We start from the raw sequence: 15254 nt of genomic DNA, 5'->3' as shown, positions 1-15254 counted from the left end.
AAGACCGAGCTGTATCCACTTTCTGAATTAGTGATTGATCGGGGAGGGTCCAGCCCATTGAGGACCGTGCCATCCCTGGCCTGGTGGTACTGGGTTCTATAAGAAAGCGGGCTGGGGAAACAATGAGGAATGAGTTAGTAAGCAGCACCCCTCCATGGCCTGTATCATCTCCTGCCTCCGGTTTTAGCTCCTGTTTGAGTTCCTGTTCTGACTTTCTTCAGTGATGGACCAGAAGTTTAAGGACAAATAAATCCTTTACTCCCCAACTTGCTTTTGGTTATGGCGTTTCATCACAGCCATAGCAACCATAACTAGGACAGGAATTGGCACCAGGAGTGGGGTATAGCCGTGACAGGCCTGACCATGTAGGTTTTGGAAGAATTGTGGGAGGACTTTGGGATTTTAGGTTAGCCATTGAGTGTTCAAAGGTTGGTGAACTTTTCAATGAAAAACTGGAAAACAAGGGTGTTGGGGACCTTGAAGATGGTGGAAGCCTGGGTTACTACTGGGACCACTGAATATTTTACATTAAGCATCTATGGTTCTGGTTAGCTTGGGCTGAAGAATCACCCGTGATTAACAAGAGACCAGAACCACTAAAGTAAAACCTTTGGTTTTACTGGGATGATTGATGCAGGTCAGCTGCAACTCAGAGACTAGTGATGATCAAAAAGAGACCAGCATCTTTGAGGTGAAGACTTCTGGGAAGTGTTTCCTGAGAGTCGGCACACAAACCTGTGTTCAAGGGGCGGACAAGATTGCACTTGTACTGACACCTGAATTGGGTATAAAAGTCACCCAGGTCGTACTGGTTTTAAAGGTATGAAGGGATCACAGAGCACAGTTGAGGCTTGGCACTGTGAGAAGCCAGGAAAGGCCATTATAGAAGGTACAGTTTCAAGAGTAGTTGGAAGTCCCAAAATTGAAAGGGTCATGGAAGAGAAGTTGAATCTTGGCACCATGAAGAGAGCTTATGAGAAGCTATTGCTGAAAGTACAGTTCCATTTCGAGAGAGACACAGCATTTTAGAGATGCCAGTACCATGGGATGACCACCAAGAACACCAGCAGCAGTGGAGAGGAGCAAGCTAGAGCCTAGAAGACAAGGTGTGTGCGCTGCGGAAAGGATCCAGAGTTGTGACTCAAACCCCTAAGACCATAAGTGAACCTTAGATATTGGATGTTAAGTTAGTTTTGCAGTTGGAGTTTGGTTTTGCTTTGATTTGATTGTAACTGTGCCCTGGTTCTTTTCTCTTTTATAAGAGTCAACAGCTCAGAGACTTTGAATTTTTAAGGAGATTTGGAATTTTATGAAGAGCTTGAATTTTGAGAGGTTAACTATTTTTAAGAGACTGAATTTTTAAGTTTTGAGTTTCTGAAGACCATGGAACTTTTAAAATTTGGAGTGTTTATATTGTAATATTGATATTCATGTGTGATCTTGGGGATGAACAAGAAAGGAAAGGTTATGGCTTAACAATGACATGTTTATGTGTCAAGTTGACAAGGGATTAATTGTGCCTTGTTCCTTCTCTTTTTAACCTAAGACTTTTAATAAAAACACAAATGTAAAACTCTTTATTCTGTAGGTTTCTAGTCTGTGGGGAACTAGGTGAAGGCCTGATGTCTCTTTCTATCAGACCTACAGTACTCACAGCCACGGGCTCCTGGCACTGTGTTGTAATGCCTTTGTAATCAGGGCTGGGATTTATTTATTTTTGAATTCCTCCTAGCTTTTAACATGTCACATGAATTATTAGGGAGAAAATAATCTCTCATCATTGTTTTGTTTACTTATCCATTATAAGATAATTTTTAAAATCTGTTCAGCTTACTGTCAACATATACTCATCCAGATTCCATCCTCAGGAACAACCATTCATTTGTTCTTACAACCAAGATAGCTTCACTAACAATGGTGGATGCTGAGGGAGTTGGACACACACACACACACACACACACACACACACACACACACAGAGAGAGAGAGAGAGAGAGAGAGAGAGACAGAGACAGAGACAGACAGAGACAGAGAGACAAGCACATATATACACATACAGAGACATATATAGAGAGAGACACAGAAACACACAGATACTCAGACACACACACACACATATAGACACACACACAGAGACATAGAGAGAAAGACAGAGAGAGACAGAGACAGAGAGAGACACAAAGAGAAATGGACAGGCACTTATATACATATACAGAAAAGACACAGGGACACACAGATACTCAGAGATCCAGATTCATACATACATATACACAAACACATATAGGTACATACACATGGACACAGAGACATACAGAGACACCAATTTGCATATACACACACACACATATATAGATACATGGACGCACAGTTCATTTATGTACATCTACATACATACATATACACGCGCACACACACACATACACACGCACACACACACATACACATGCTGCTTTGCAGACTCAGGGAATGTGTCATAGTCTTTCTTAGTATTGTTGGTTCAGGGAGCTGATGCTCAACAGGGTCACAGGTGACATGAACACAGGTGAGCAAGCGTGAGCTCACACCGTCCAACAAGCAGAGTAGCTGTTGCAGGGATGCACAGTAGTTAGGCATAAGGCATTTTACATAAAGGGCCATAATTATCATTATATTTTTATAAGACAGACCCACAGATGATTTCTTGTTCTTGACTTCAGTGTATTTTGAATCAGACCAGAATGTCCCCTCTGAGTGTTGCCATTTCTCTCTGTCATTGTCTTCCTTTCCCAGCCCCTGACCTCCCCTGACCTCCACGAATTTCCTTACAGGATGTTTACCACCCTGCAACCATAGGCCCACACACATGCTCACATACACCTTCTACACCCAGTCTGTCCCACAACGCTCCTTTGGCACACGTGCTGCTGAACCTAGGCTCTCCAGAGCTGTTGGCTGTAGGGAGGCTCAGACTTAGGCAGTGGGACCCAACACACACTCATACCAGAAGCTGCCAGTCCCATGCTGAACAAGAGAAGGAAGTGAAATTCAGGGGTGTCCATACAGACATATGAGGATCCGTGAGGGAAAAGAGTTGCCTCCCAGACTCCCCGAGCTGTGGCTAGGTGAGTGTGAGTAAGGAAGGAGAGAGCTGGTCACAAACATCACAAACAACCGGAACAGCCAGTATATAGTCCAAGTTGACAGAGATTGTAGAATTGAAGAGTACATTTTGCCTGGAGCTATCTGTGGTAGGTATAGTGTCAACCCCATTCATAAATGAGGGAATCGAGGGTCCGTGAGCAGACATGTGTGGCATAGCTTAGGCCCTTGTGCTATCTCGTGGTGAAACCAGACCCCAGACTCAGTCAGGAGAGAAGAGAAGGCTGAAGGCCGGAAAGTGGTGAGCTCAGGGCAGAAATGGGAGGAGGGCTGGGGAAGAAGTGAGAGAAGGAAGCTAAGAGGGGAGAGCAGGCCCACAAGCTGAGTCCTGCTCAGGCGTGCTCACACCTTTACCTCTCAACAGTCGGTTACAAGCGACACACTAGAGCCATCCGGGAATCTTTAAGACGTTGCTTTTCATGTCAAGAACTGCTAAGTCCACGTTTGAAAATTTGAGAAAAAAAAAATGTAGCTAGTTTTTTTTGGCACCCCTTCTAGCCATGTGTTCTAGCTCTGTTTATAAAGAAGTTTGTGGAGGCTACAAAATTCTTCAACTCTGCCCAATCTGGAGCAAGCGCTGCTCTCTCTCTCTCTCTCTCTCTCTCTCTCTCTCTCTCTCTCTCTCTCTCTCTCTCTCTCTCTCTCTCTCTAACAAAAAAAAATTTAATCAAATCAAAATCCCGTCTTCTTTCACTTGGAGTAGCTGGATTCTAAATCCTGTTGATTTTATCTTCATGTTGCCTGTAAAATCATCTATCAGAAACAAATATTGAACTACTGTTCTGCTAATTCTGTCCCCTCCCCCCCTAATTTTAAACCCAAAAAGCTCTCTAAAAACTGGGATAGGAATCTGTTGTTTTTAGAAGTGAGAGCACTTTGGAGGTTCTCCCTTCTCCACTCCCCCTCTCTCCTCTTCTTTTCTTCCCCCCCCCTCTTCTTTCCTCTCCCCTCCTCCCCTTTCCCCTCTCTCCCTCCCTTCCCCTCTCTCCTCTTCCCTTTCCCCTCTCCCCTCCCATTTTCCCTCTCTTCCCTCTTCTTACCACTCTTCCCTTACCCCTCTCCCCCTTCCCTCCCAGTCTTCTCCCCTCCCTCCTTTCTTCCTCCCCTCCTACTCTTCTCCCCATTCCTCCTCCCCTCCCGTTCTCCTCTTCTGTCTCCTCTCCCCTCTCTTCTCTTCCCTCTTTCCTCTCCCCATTCTCCCTCCACCACTTCCCTTTGCCTTTCCTTCTTGCTGTGTGATTTTCAGGTTGACATTTTTTTTTTTTCCCTGAAGGTAGAGTCAAGATGGTACAGGTTCACAAAGTCACCAAATCGGTGGCTTTTCAGTGTTTAGCTCCATGAGGTCACCGTACTCTCCAACACTGTTAGAGGACCCAAAGAGCTTTTCAGATGGATTTATGTGAATTATACCTGTCAATATTCCCCCCAAGCAGAAATTAAAATTGAGAAAACTAATGGAGCAATTATGATTCGTTAAGATGGCTGTAATGATGTTAACAGAAGTAGCATGTTAGTGGGAGAAGCATGTATGTATTCATGTGTGTGCATGCATGTGGGTGTGTAGGTCCAAGTACGAGAGGTCAGAGGTCAATGTTAGGAGGTCTTACTCCATTGCTCTCCACATTAGTTTTGAGACAGCATCTCTCCTTGGATCTGGAGCTCATCAGCTCAGCAAGTGGCTTTATCAATAAGGTCTAGATGTTTCCTTGTACCCCCTAAACTCTGGGGTCACAGACATGAGCCACTGCATTAGCTTTTAAGTGGCATTGGGTATCTGAAGACAGATTTATGTTTGTGCCACAGACATTTTACTGACTGAGCCTACCTACCATGGAAAACATATTAAAAAAAAAAAAAAAACTCACAAAACAGGTTATAGGAAGGGAGGTCTTGTTTAATACCTGTGTAAATGCCTTACGTTTTGGCACAATAGAAGACACTGTGGAACATTCTACTGACAAAAATGCAAGTATCACCTATTACTGAAAATAACTTTGACTATATAAAGCTCCTGGAAAGGTACTGGGGACCAATGAGTCCCCCGAACCACACTTAGCGTCACCCAAAACCATCAGGCCGAGGCTTAACATTATCTAGAGTAGTTGCCACTTAATAAGCATGGTCCCACTCAGCAGTCCACAAATGTCAGTTTACAGGAACATCTGCAGAATGCCTTTTGGGACTCTTCTTATTTTAGATCTAATCACTTACATTTCCTCAGGAGAGGCAGCACGGTAGATGAAAAGATGTGACTTGGGGATGGGGAGAGGAGTCCTGAGGTCTCGAGTTTGAATCCCTAGAACTTACTCCCCTGTAGTTCAGATGCTGGGGAACAAAGATAGATGGGGGCACTGGGATTCACTGTGTAGATGGTCTGGCTGACCCCATCTCTATCTCCGTAAATACCCTGACTCCCAAATAAAGCACATTCACGGTTACTGTGAATAGGTGTTCCACATACGGCTTTCGGGGGGTAAAATTCAACCTTAACCGATTCCATTAGTCTTTGGCTATTTGAAAATGCTCTGTCTCTGTCTCTCTGTCTCTTTCTGTCTCTCTCTCTCTCTGTCTCTCTCTCTCTCTTTGTGTGTCTGTCTGTGTATGTGTATGTGTTGTATATGTATATTATGTATATGTACAGGGAGGTCAGAGATTAACATCTGGTATTTTTCCAACTCTCTTTTCCTTTCCTTTCTTTCTTTCTTTCTTTCTTTCTTTTTTTTTTTTTTACCTTTTTTATTGGTTATTTTATTTATTTGCATTTCAAATGTTATCCCCCCTTCCCGGTTTCCCCTCTGAAATCCCCCTATCCCCACCCCACCCACCTAATGCCTATTACTTTTTTTTTATTGGATATTCTCTGTATTCACATTTCAAATGTTATTTTCTGTTCCCCCACTCCCATCCCCCCTTCTTCTCCACTCTCTTCCATGAAGGTGCTCCCTCTTCCAACCCCCTTCTCCCACCTCAGCTCCTTGGTGTTCCCCTGCACTGGGAGAAGAGCCTTCACTGGACCAAAGGCCTCCTCTCCCATTGATGCTAGAAACTACATATGCAACTGGAGCCATGGGTTTCTCCATGTGTGCTCATTGGTTGGTGTTTTAGTCTCTAAGAGTTTCGGAGGGTTTGGTTGGCTAATAATGTTGTTCTTCCCATGGGGTTGCAAACCCTCTCTGCTCCCTCTGTCCTTTCTCCAGCTCCCCCATTGGGATCCCAGTCCAAAGCTGGAAGCATCCTCAGCTGCATCTGCATGACTCTGGCAGAGCCCCAAGGAGGCGTCCTCATCAGGCTCCTGCCAGTAAGTACCTCTTCAAACCATAAATAGTGCCTGAGTTTGGCAGCTGCATATGGGGTGAATCCCCAGGTGAAGCAATCTCTGAATTTTTTCTTCAATCTCTGCTCCCCTACTTGTCCCTGTATTTCCTCCCCTGGGTATTTTGTTCCCTCTTCTAAGAAGGAATGAGGCATACATATTCTGGCCTTCCTTCTCCTTGAGCTTCATAAGGTCTATGAATTGTTTCTTGGTATTCTGAGCTTTCTGGGACTAGTATCCACTTATCTGTGAGTGCATACCATGTGTGTTCTTTTGTGACTGGGTTACCTCACTCAGGATGATAGGCTATAGTTCTATCCATTTGCCTAAGAAGTTCATGAAGTCATTGTTTCTAATAGCTGAGTAGTACTCCATTGTGTAAATGTACCACATTGTCTGTATCCATTCCTCTGTTGAAGGACATCTGGGTTCTTTCCAGCTTCTGGCAATTATAAATAAGGCTGCTATGATCATGGTGGAGCATGAGTCCTGCTATGTGTTGGAGCGTCTTTTGGGTACATGCCCAGGAGTGGAGTAGCTGAGTCTTCAGGTAGTAAGTACTATGTCTAATTTTCTGAGGACCACCAGACTGATTTGAACAGTGGTTGTACCAGCTTGCAATCCCATCAACAATGGAGGAGTGTTCTTCTTTTTCTACATCCTTGCCAGCATCTGCTGTCACCTGAGTATTTGATCTTAGCCATTCTGACTGGTATGTGGTGGAATCTCAGGGTTGTTCTGATTTACATTTCCCTGATGACTAGGGATGTTGAGCATTTCTTTAGGTGCTTCTCAGCCATTCCTTATTCCTTAGTTGGGAATTCTTTGTTTAGCTCTGTACCCCACTATTTAATAGGATTATTTGATTCTCTGGAGTCTTACTTCTTTAGTTCTCTGTATATATTGGATATTACCCCTCTATCAGATATAGGATTGGTAAAGATCCTTTCCTGGATCTAGCTTGTCTTTCTGGACCTCCATGTTGGAACCTCTCCTGTCTCCAACTCTCTTTCTATCTTAAATTTTGAGACAAGTTTTTGTTTTTTGTTTTCCTGAACCAGGAGTTTATCAGTTTGGCTTGTCTGGCTGACCAGCAGGATCATTCCATCTTAGCCTGAGAGACACGAGGTTGTAACAGCTGATTTTTTATGTGGTGCTGGGGATCAGAACACGGGTCTTCATGCTTGCATTGTGAGCCATTTCTCCATCCCTTGTCTTTGCTTCTATCTTTACATGGTATTATATTATTGACCACAATCTGTTGAGAACAGAAGGAGTCTGAAGTTAATCAAGTTTCTGGTTAAAATAGTTAATTTAAAAAAAAATGTGGAGAAGAGAGGAGTAGTTAAAACTTTGCTGTAATAACATGCTGACACAGATGAGATGGAAGGCCAAAACAGGAGGGGATGGAAAGATGGTTAAGCCAGCTGCCAAGACAATAAACCAACTTTGATTCCAGGGATTCACACAGTAGAAGGAGAGAAGTGAACTGATTCTCTAAAAGTATTCTTCGACCTCTGTGTGTGGACATGACATCTGCATGCCCATATACATTCACACATATGTACATAGCAATCAAATGAATGAATGAATGAATGAATGAATGAATTAATTAATAAATAAATAAAATCTTCAAAACAAGGGGAAAAGCAAGGACTGAAAATTGTAGATCAAATGATGTATAAGGTGGAGAAAAATAGACAAGATGTAGCTATATGTTTAAAGGAATGATCTCAGATGACCAGCCATGTAAAACCAATAAAGCCATCGCTCTAGGACTGGGTTTGTGTTTGCTTTTTGAGGAGAGGGTCTTGTGGATAGAGCATAGCTTAAAGAAAGGGGTTTAGGGAGCTTTTTGGCCAAGTTTTCTTCCTTGCATGGTTTTAAAGCTGTCTGCCTGTGATGCTTCATTAAGTCTTGCACTTGTTTGTTTTCTTGTAATCATTTTAAAAGTTAAAAATAAAATAACAAGACAACATGGGCTGGAGAGATGGCTCAGTGGTTAAGAGCACTGACTGCTCTTCCAGAGGTCCTGAGTTCAATTCCCAGCAACCACATGGTGGCTCACAAGCATCTGTAATGGGATCTGATGCCCTCTTCTGGTGTGTCTGAAGCCAGCTACAGTGTGCTCATATAAATAAAATAAATTAAAAACCAAAAAAAGACAACAGACTGCTTTGGGACATGAGGTTTGTTTGGATGCAGATTTCCTTGTGGTTAGTGTCATTTCGGGAGTGTTAGTGGCCTGGAACTCAGAACATATCCCCATGTTCTTTCTTCACACCCAGTGTCATTCCATGCTTTGAGGGTTTGGATGGAAGCTCAACTATTCTCAGCTACGTATCACACCTTGGAACTGGAGAGTCCTCCTCGCCTGTGTGAGGAGCATCCCAGCAAGAGCCCTACGAAGGCACTGGATACAAACCTGGGGATCTCGAACAGTGACTTCTTTGGCTAAGTCGGTCAAGACAAAGCAACATGAACAGAGTGAATAAGACAACAGCCTCACTGTTTGGTGGTTCTGAAGGCTGATCATCCGAATCAGGATGTCTATAGGCTTGTTCCTTCTTGGGGTCCCAAGGATGCTCTTCTTGTCTTGAAGATGGACATTCTCTCTCTGGCTTTTTAAAACTATCCCCCTCCCACCGTCTGTGTCTGTGTTTCAATTTTTTTTTTGTCTTGGATTAGAGTTAACCCTGCTCTCACTTTCACTTGATTGTCTTTTACTATTTCCAAATATGGCCACGTGCTGGGACACTGACCCAGAGCGGGTCAGGACTTCGTAATGTCTTTAATGGAGATATTCCAAGGTTCCAGCTACTTGGCAGGGCACAAGGGCACAGAGTCTAGAAGGCTTGCTTGGGTTCCAAGTGAGCCTTTTCTGTTAGGTACATAGGTGACGTCCCCCATCCCAGCCCCACACACAGGGAGGGTCAAAGCCAGAGGAGGGACACGAGGGCCCACGGTGGTGTGTCAGATGGCAGTGTATTCTATAACATGGCATGTGTAATTAGTAACTGTGGTAAACACCAGCCCTCCCTTTCCCTCAGGTAGCTCTGTGACCTACTGCTGGTAACAACCGCTGTCTGGCTGGCAGCTTTATTTGACTGATAGCCTGCCTCATGCCAGGGAACGAATTCTCCCCTGGAAAGTGCATACAACTGTGCGGAGCTGGAGTAGAGGCACCTCTGTTTTCTAACCCTCGGAATCTTAATTCTAAGGGAAGGGAAAAATGTGGGTTAAAGTCAGACTTTCCTCCCTCATTTTAATGTTTTAATAACAGGTATTTATTTAATGTGGAGATTAATATTATATATGTATATATAGATAATTACTGTGTAAATATCTATCATTTATCTATCATCTATCTAATATCTACCATCTATCTATCTGTGTTTTATCATTTATCTGTTAATCATCCATCTACCTATTTTCTGCCTATCATCTATCATTTATTGACCTTATCTATTTATCTATCAATTATTTCTCTCTATTATATATCTACAATTTATTCTTCTATAATTATTCATCTATACACATGTATTATTGATTTTCTAATCATTTTATCTATCTATCTATCTATCTATCTATCTATCTACTTATCTATTATCTGTCTATTCATTGCAAAAGTCTCTAAACAATGCCTATTAAGAATGTTCTCTTCAACAGAGTAGAGAATGATAGTTTCCCTGGTCTAGAGAAAGGGTTAGGTGGCAAAGATAGCTTACGATACTATAGTTTATCTAGCAGTTTTCTTTCTGAAATGAGTTCTTCTCACCAATATTATATGGGTTTTTTTTTTTTTGAGGGTTTGAATCATGATTTCTTTTCTCTGTATTTTAGCTTTTGAAATTATTGACCAAAAGACAACTGTGGCTGTTTCTTGACCAATCCCATCACACCACATATACATTTACAGCCTCCTCCCCACTGTCACCTCTTTCAAACACAAGACTGTCAACTCATTCCATATCTCCACAGGCAACAACTGTTCATAAGGACTTAGTTGTCATTTTCAAGGTTGGATTCTCTCCCCTCCCCCCATAACTAGTTTAGGGTTTCCATGTCTCTGACTCGCCCACATCCTCTCATTTCCACAGTTCTGCCTCTCTTGTTTGTTTTCTACATTCTAGGAGTGTTTTCTTAGGGATATGTCAGCCAACCTGGTGTTAGCTCAAGCAACCCATACAAGACCTGGCATTTCCCATTCTCCTTCTGAAGCATCCACTATAGCTTGTGTAGTTTGTTCTGACCCAACCAGCCCCAAAGCTGTAGTCACACATGACCTCTTCAGTCCTGTTCCTAAGACTAGGATAATGATCCTGTTTACTTAAGGCACTTTTTTTTGGGAGGGGTGTCAGGTTACATTTTATTTTAGAAAAAAATCTCTTTATAAGATCTATATTATATAAATGGCATCTCGTCACTGCCTCTTGTACAATAGGGGACGGTGGTAGACATTCAGCTCTTTGTTGAATGAAGAATGAGATAATCGAGAGCCTATAAAAGCAGTTTTAGATTTGCATGACACGAAATACACTGTACACACTCACAGGGCAGTGTTCTCCAGTGTCTCTTGAATGCAACCACAGTAGAAGACACACTCACCGTGACAGACAACACAGAGTAAATTATGTTACCGAATAAGGAGCCAATTTAGCAGGGAAGGTATTTGGCTGGACATAGTGGGAAATAAATAGATCCATTGACTAAATCCTTGGATGCGAATAAGAAAGCTCTGGAAACAAAGGAAACTCGCTGTCCCGTCTCTGCAGCTTCTCCAGTGCTGAAGTGTGGCCAAATGGTTTATTTGACCACTCAAGACTTAGCACACTACGCCTATGTTACTGCCCCTCTGTGTTCTCCAGTTATCAGTACAGTTTATCAGGCCACAGGCCTCTCAGTCCATCTTCCCATACCAGACTACAGCTGTGGAGTTTTGCTGCATACACTCACTTTCTAACCCAAGAGGGTAGATAGCCTGGCTGGTTTAGAACTTATGGCCCTTCTGTCTCAGTCTGCCGGGTGCTGGGATTATAGAGATATACCAGCACATCCAGCTATGAGCATACGTGTGTGTTCCAGCATCACATTTATGACCCCGATATGTTTAAAAACAAATCAAATGATCTGTTTCGGAGGTTGCCAAGTGAACTCTGTCTTTTAATTAGCTTTAATTGTCAGCTTGGCACAGCCTAGAGGCAGCTGAGAGCCGGAACTGAGGAACTGCCTAGATCAGACTGGCTCATGAGCATGCCTGGGACTGGGGGATGTCTTGAGTGTTAATTGATGCCGTCGGACGCAGCCCCCAGCCCACCACGGGCAGTGGTCTCAGGCTGTATATGAAACCTCACAAAGCGGGAGCCTGAACTTTGCTCTATAGGGAGAACTGAGAAGCACTGTCAGTTAAAGTGCTTATGGCTAATGATGTGAGGAAGGAAACAAGGGGTGGGACATCCAGCAGGGATAGGGAGAACTCTTGAGCAATAGTCAGAGGCAGGCGATTCATCCGGGAATGCTGAAGAGATGGGCATAAGGCAAGCAGAGGAAAGCAGCCATGTCGCTGAACCCAGGTTAGAATACAAGGGATGGTGAGTTAAGAGCAAGTCAGAGAACAAACTAAAGCTATGGCCTAAGCATTTATTAATAAATAATTAGTCTCAGAGTCATTATTGTTGGGAACTAAATGGCCAGGAGGAAAAAATGGGCTCCTGCCTTCTTGCTCTCGGCTCTGTCCTCTCTTCCGATCCAGTCCCGCCCCCCCCATATGATCATGGCCTGTCTCTCTCTCTCTCTCTGTCTCTCTCTGTCTCTCTCTCTGTCTCTCTCTGTCTCTTCTCTCTGTCTCTCTCTCTGTCTCTCTCTTTGTCTCTTCTCTCTCTCTCTGTCTCTCTCTGTATCTCTCTGTCTCTGCCCTTCTCTCTCTCTACTACCCTCTCAACTCCCCTCCTCATGCCCTGAATAAACTCTATTCTGTACTAAAAACAAAAACAATGGATTTATTTTTTACATTTTTCTTCTTTTTATTTTAGTTGTTAATATACAATCTATTTAGAATTCCTTACTGAAACTACTTGATATTTTCTTCTTCATTTCTGAGAGAGCTTGTGAGTATAAATTTACACATCATTAATTCACACTTACATTGAGCAAGATTCATTTTCTGGAATCATATGGTCTACAGTTAAAATGAAATCCTTGCATACTTTGATTTAGCTAGAATACCACTCAAAGATATCAAGACAGTATGTTGAACAGGATAAAAATGCAATTTTTATTTGCTCATTAAAAAGAAAGATCTCCCGGGCTGGAGAGATGGCTCAGTGGTTAAGAGCACTGACTGTTCTTCAGAGGTCCTGAGATCAAATCCCAGCAACCACATGGTGGCTCACAACCATCTGTAATGGGATCTGATGCCCTCTTTTGGTGAGGACAGCGACAGTGTACCCACTTACATTAAATAAATAAATAAATAAATAAACAAACAAATAAATAAAAATCTTAAAAAAGAAAAAAAAATCCTCCTGTGGTCCCCAAAGCAGAGGATTTTGGTGCTATATCTTCTGAGGTTCTTGAAAGTGTAGTTCCTATGTGGAACCTCATTACACAGCTTTTCCTGGAGAGATATGAACAAAGTATTCACCTCAACAGGACACCAGCGACTGGATAAAAAAACCATTCCGGTTCCTGGAGGCAGGGACCCTGGGTAGCCAACAGCCTGTGGAGCAACATGCCTAAGTTTTATTGCGACTACTGTGATATGTAACTTACCCCCGATTCTCCATCCCTGAGGAAGACGCACTGCAGCGAAGAGAATGTGGAAGGCTAATACCAGAAATGGACGGAAAAGCAGGCCCAGAGCCCGACTGACAAAAAACGACAGCTGCGTTTCAACAAGGAAAGATCCCTCCAGCTCCAATCTCTGCTTCTCTACTTCCCGGGACCATATCCCAGCCCACTCCCCCAGTCTTCTGGGTCCTCCTCAGCCTGGCGTGATGCCTGCATCCCACATGGGAGGCCCTTCCATGGTGCCAATGATGCGCCCTCCTCCTCCTGGGATGATGTCTGTGGGACCAGCTCCTGGGATGAGACCACCCATGGGAGGCCACATGCCCATGATGCCCGGGCCTCCAAGGATGAGACCTCCCGCCCGCCCTATGACGGTGTCCACACGACCTGGCACGACCGGGCCAGACAGATAAGAGTAGACACGCTCTTTGTCGTTTCGTATTTCTTGTCATTGCACCAGAAGGTCTTGGTGCTGTGCCTGAGTGTTTACTAGATGCGTGACAAGGAACTTCCCTTCCTAACAGAGAGAATGCTTTTGGAGGGAGAAGTGAAACAAAAATAAATAAATAAAAAAGTGTGGTTTTCACTTATATTGTGAAATGTGAAGATAAAATCGTCAGCGCTTTTAGTTAAAAAAAAGAAAGAGAGAAAGAAAGAAAAAGAAAAAGAAATCATTCTACCCAAGTGTATCTTGGTGGGCCAGATGAGCTTCCTGCGGTCACTTACAGGAGCATAGAGTCTCAAAGACGGCTGTGTCACTGAATGGCCCACCCCAGCATTGACGGCTATGAAAGCTGCATACCTGTCCACTTTGAAAGTTGTTTGATCACACAGTCTTCCGTCCACCAGCAACTGTTTGCTTAATGTTGGGAAGGGGATCCTGTCAATTTCTCATTTTCTCAGCTTCCTTCAGAGTTTAAGGGGCCTCTGGTTCCTGAGGCCTCTCCCTCCATCTTTCTTCATCTTTCAGGAGGGGATGTTTCAATTGAGTGGAAATGGGTACATAGAAAAGCCCTGCTTAGGGTTGTTGGCCCATATAAATGCTCTAAAATGTGCCCAAGATCTGAACTTGTGGTCAGTTACATTTTAGCCCGGAAAGCAGGCAGGAGACAATGCTTGGTACCTCAGGAGAAAATAAGATAAAGAAATGAGGGTGAAGGTCAGGCTGCTTGGTTGAGACTCTTGTATATCAGAGTGGAATTGCAGAGAACTCTGAACTCTGTGGCCCCATATGTGCTGATGGGCGAACATCTCTTTTTTAATTTTACGTATATAAGTACTCTATCTGTGTGGGAACCTGTGTGCCAACAGATCCCATTACAGATGGTTGTAAGCCACCATGTGGTTGCTGGGAATTGAACTCAGGACCTCAGGAAGAACAGCCAGTGCTCTTAACCGCTAAGCCATCTCTCCAGCCCCAGGGCTGACATCTTAAGGATGTGAAATGGTCCCTTTCGAGTTCATCAAATTCACCTTATCTTCTGGACAACATTCCCTTTGGGGAGTCCGCCATAACTTTTTTTTTTTTTTTTTTTTTTTTTTTTTTTTTTTAATGAGACGGGGTTTCTTTGGGTATCCCTGGCGTGTCCTGGAATTCTCTGTAGACCAGGTTGACCTCAAACACACACAGAAATCCACTTTCCTCTGCCTCCCGAGTGCTGGGATTAGTCATGTGCCAGCACAATTCAGCAAGAGACTCTATTGTGGCAGTAGAAGTGGCTAGGAATTGACCAGGACTTCACCTCTGGGCTTTTAAAGACAACAGGCTTTGGCTTCTTTTCTCAGAAGGGAATGTTTTTTAAGTTTCTTAGTGTATTAATTAACAACCAAAGATAACACCATTCCGTGAATTACACCCATTTTGCAAAAAAAACAAAAAAACAAAAAAAAAAAAAAAAACAAAAAAAAAACCAAAACTGTAAAACCCAGTGGTACAGGAAGAAATGAGAAAATTGTGTTAAAGATAATCAGACAAACTTCATACTGTAAAAATATTACCCCTTCTAACGATTTG

The 15254-nt window shown here is 43.2% G+C and overlaps 1 pseudogene across 1 annotated transcript; it reads left to right on the top strand.

Annotated features, from left to right (window-relative positions):
* The first annotated feature begins 13181 nt into the window (after nt 1-13181).
* Nucleotides 13182-13653, top strand: LOC308440042 (U1 small nuclear ribonucleoprotein C-like; annotated as a pseudogene). Its single transcript has one exon. The product of its transcript is annotated as a U1 small nuclear ribonucleoprotein C-like (transcript).
* Nucleotides 13654-15254: the final 1601 nt, after the last annotated feature.

The sequence above is a fragment of the Micromys minutus genome (genome assembly GCF_963924665.1).
Source record: "Micromys minutus genome assembly, chromosome: 30".
Classification (NCBI taxonomy): domain Eukaryota; kingdom Metazoa; phylum Chordata; class Mammalia; order Rodentia; family Muridae; genus Micromys; species Micromys minutus.
The sequence above is the reverse complement of the archived record's forward strand: the minus strand, read 5'-3'. Positions and strand labels throughout refer to the sequence as shown.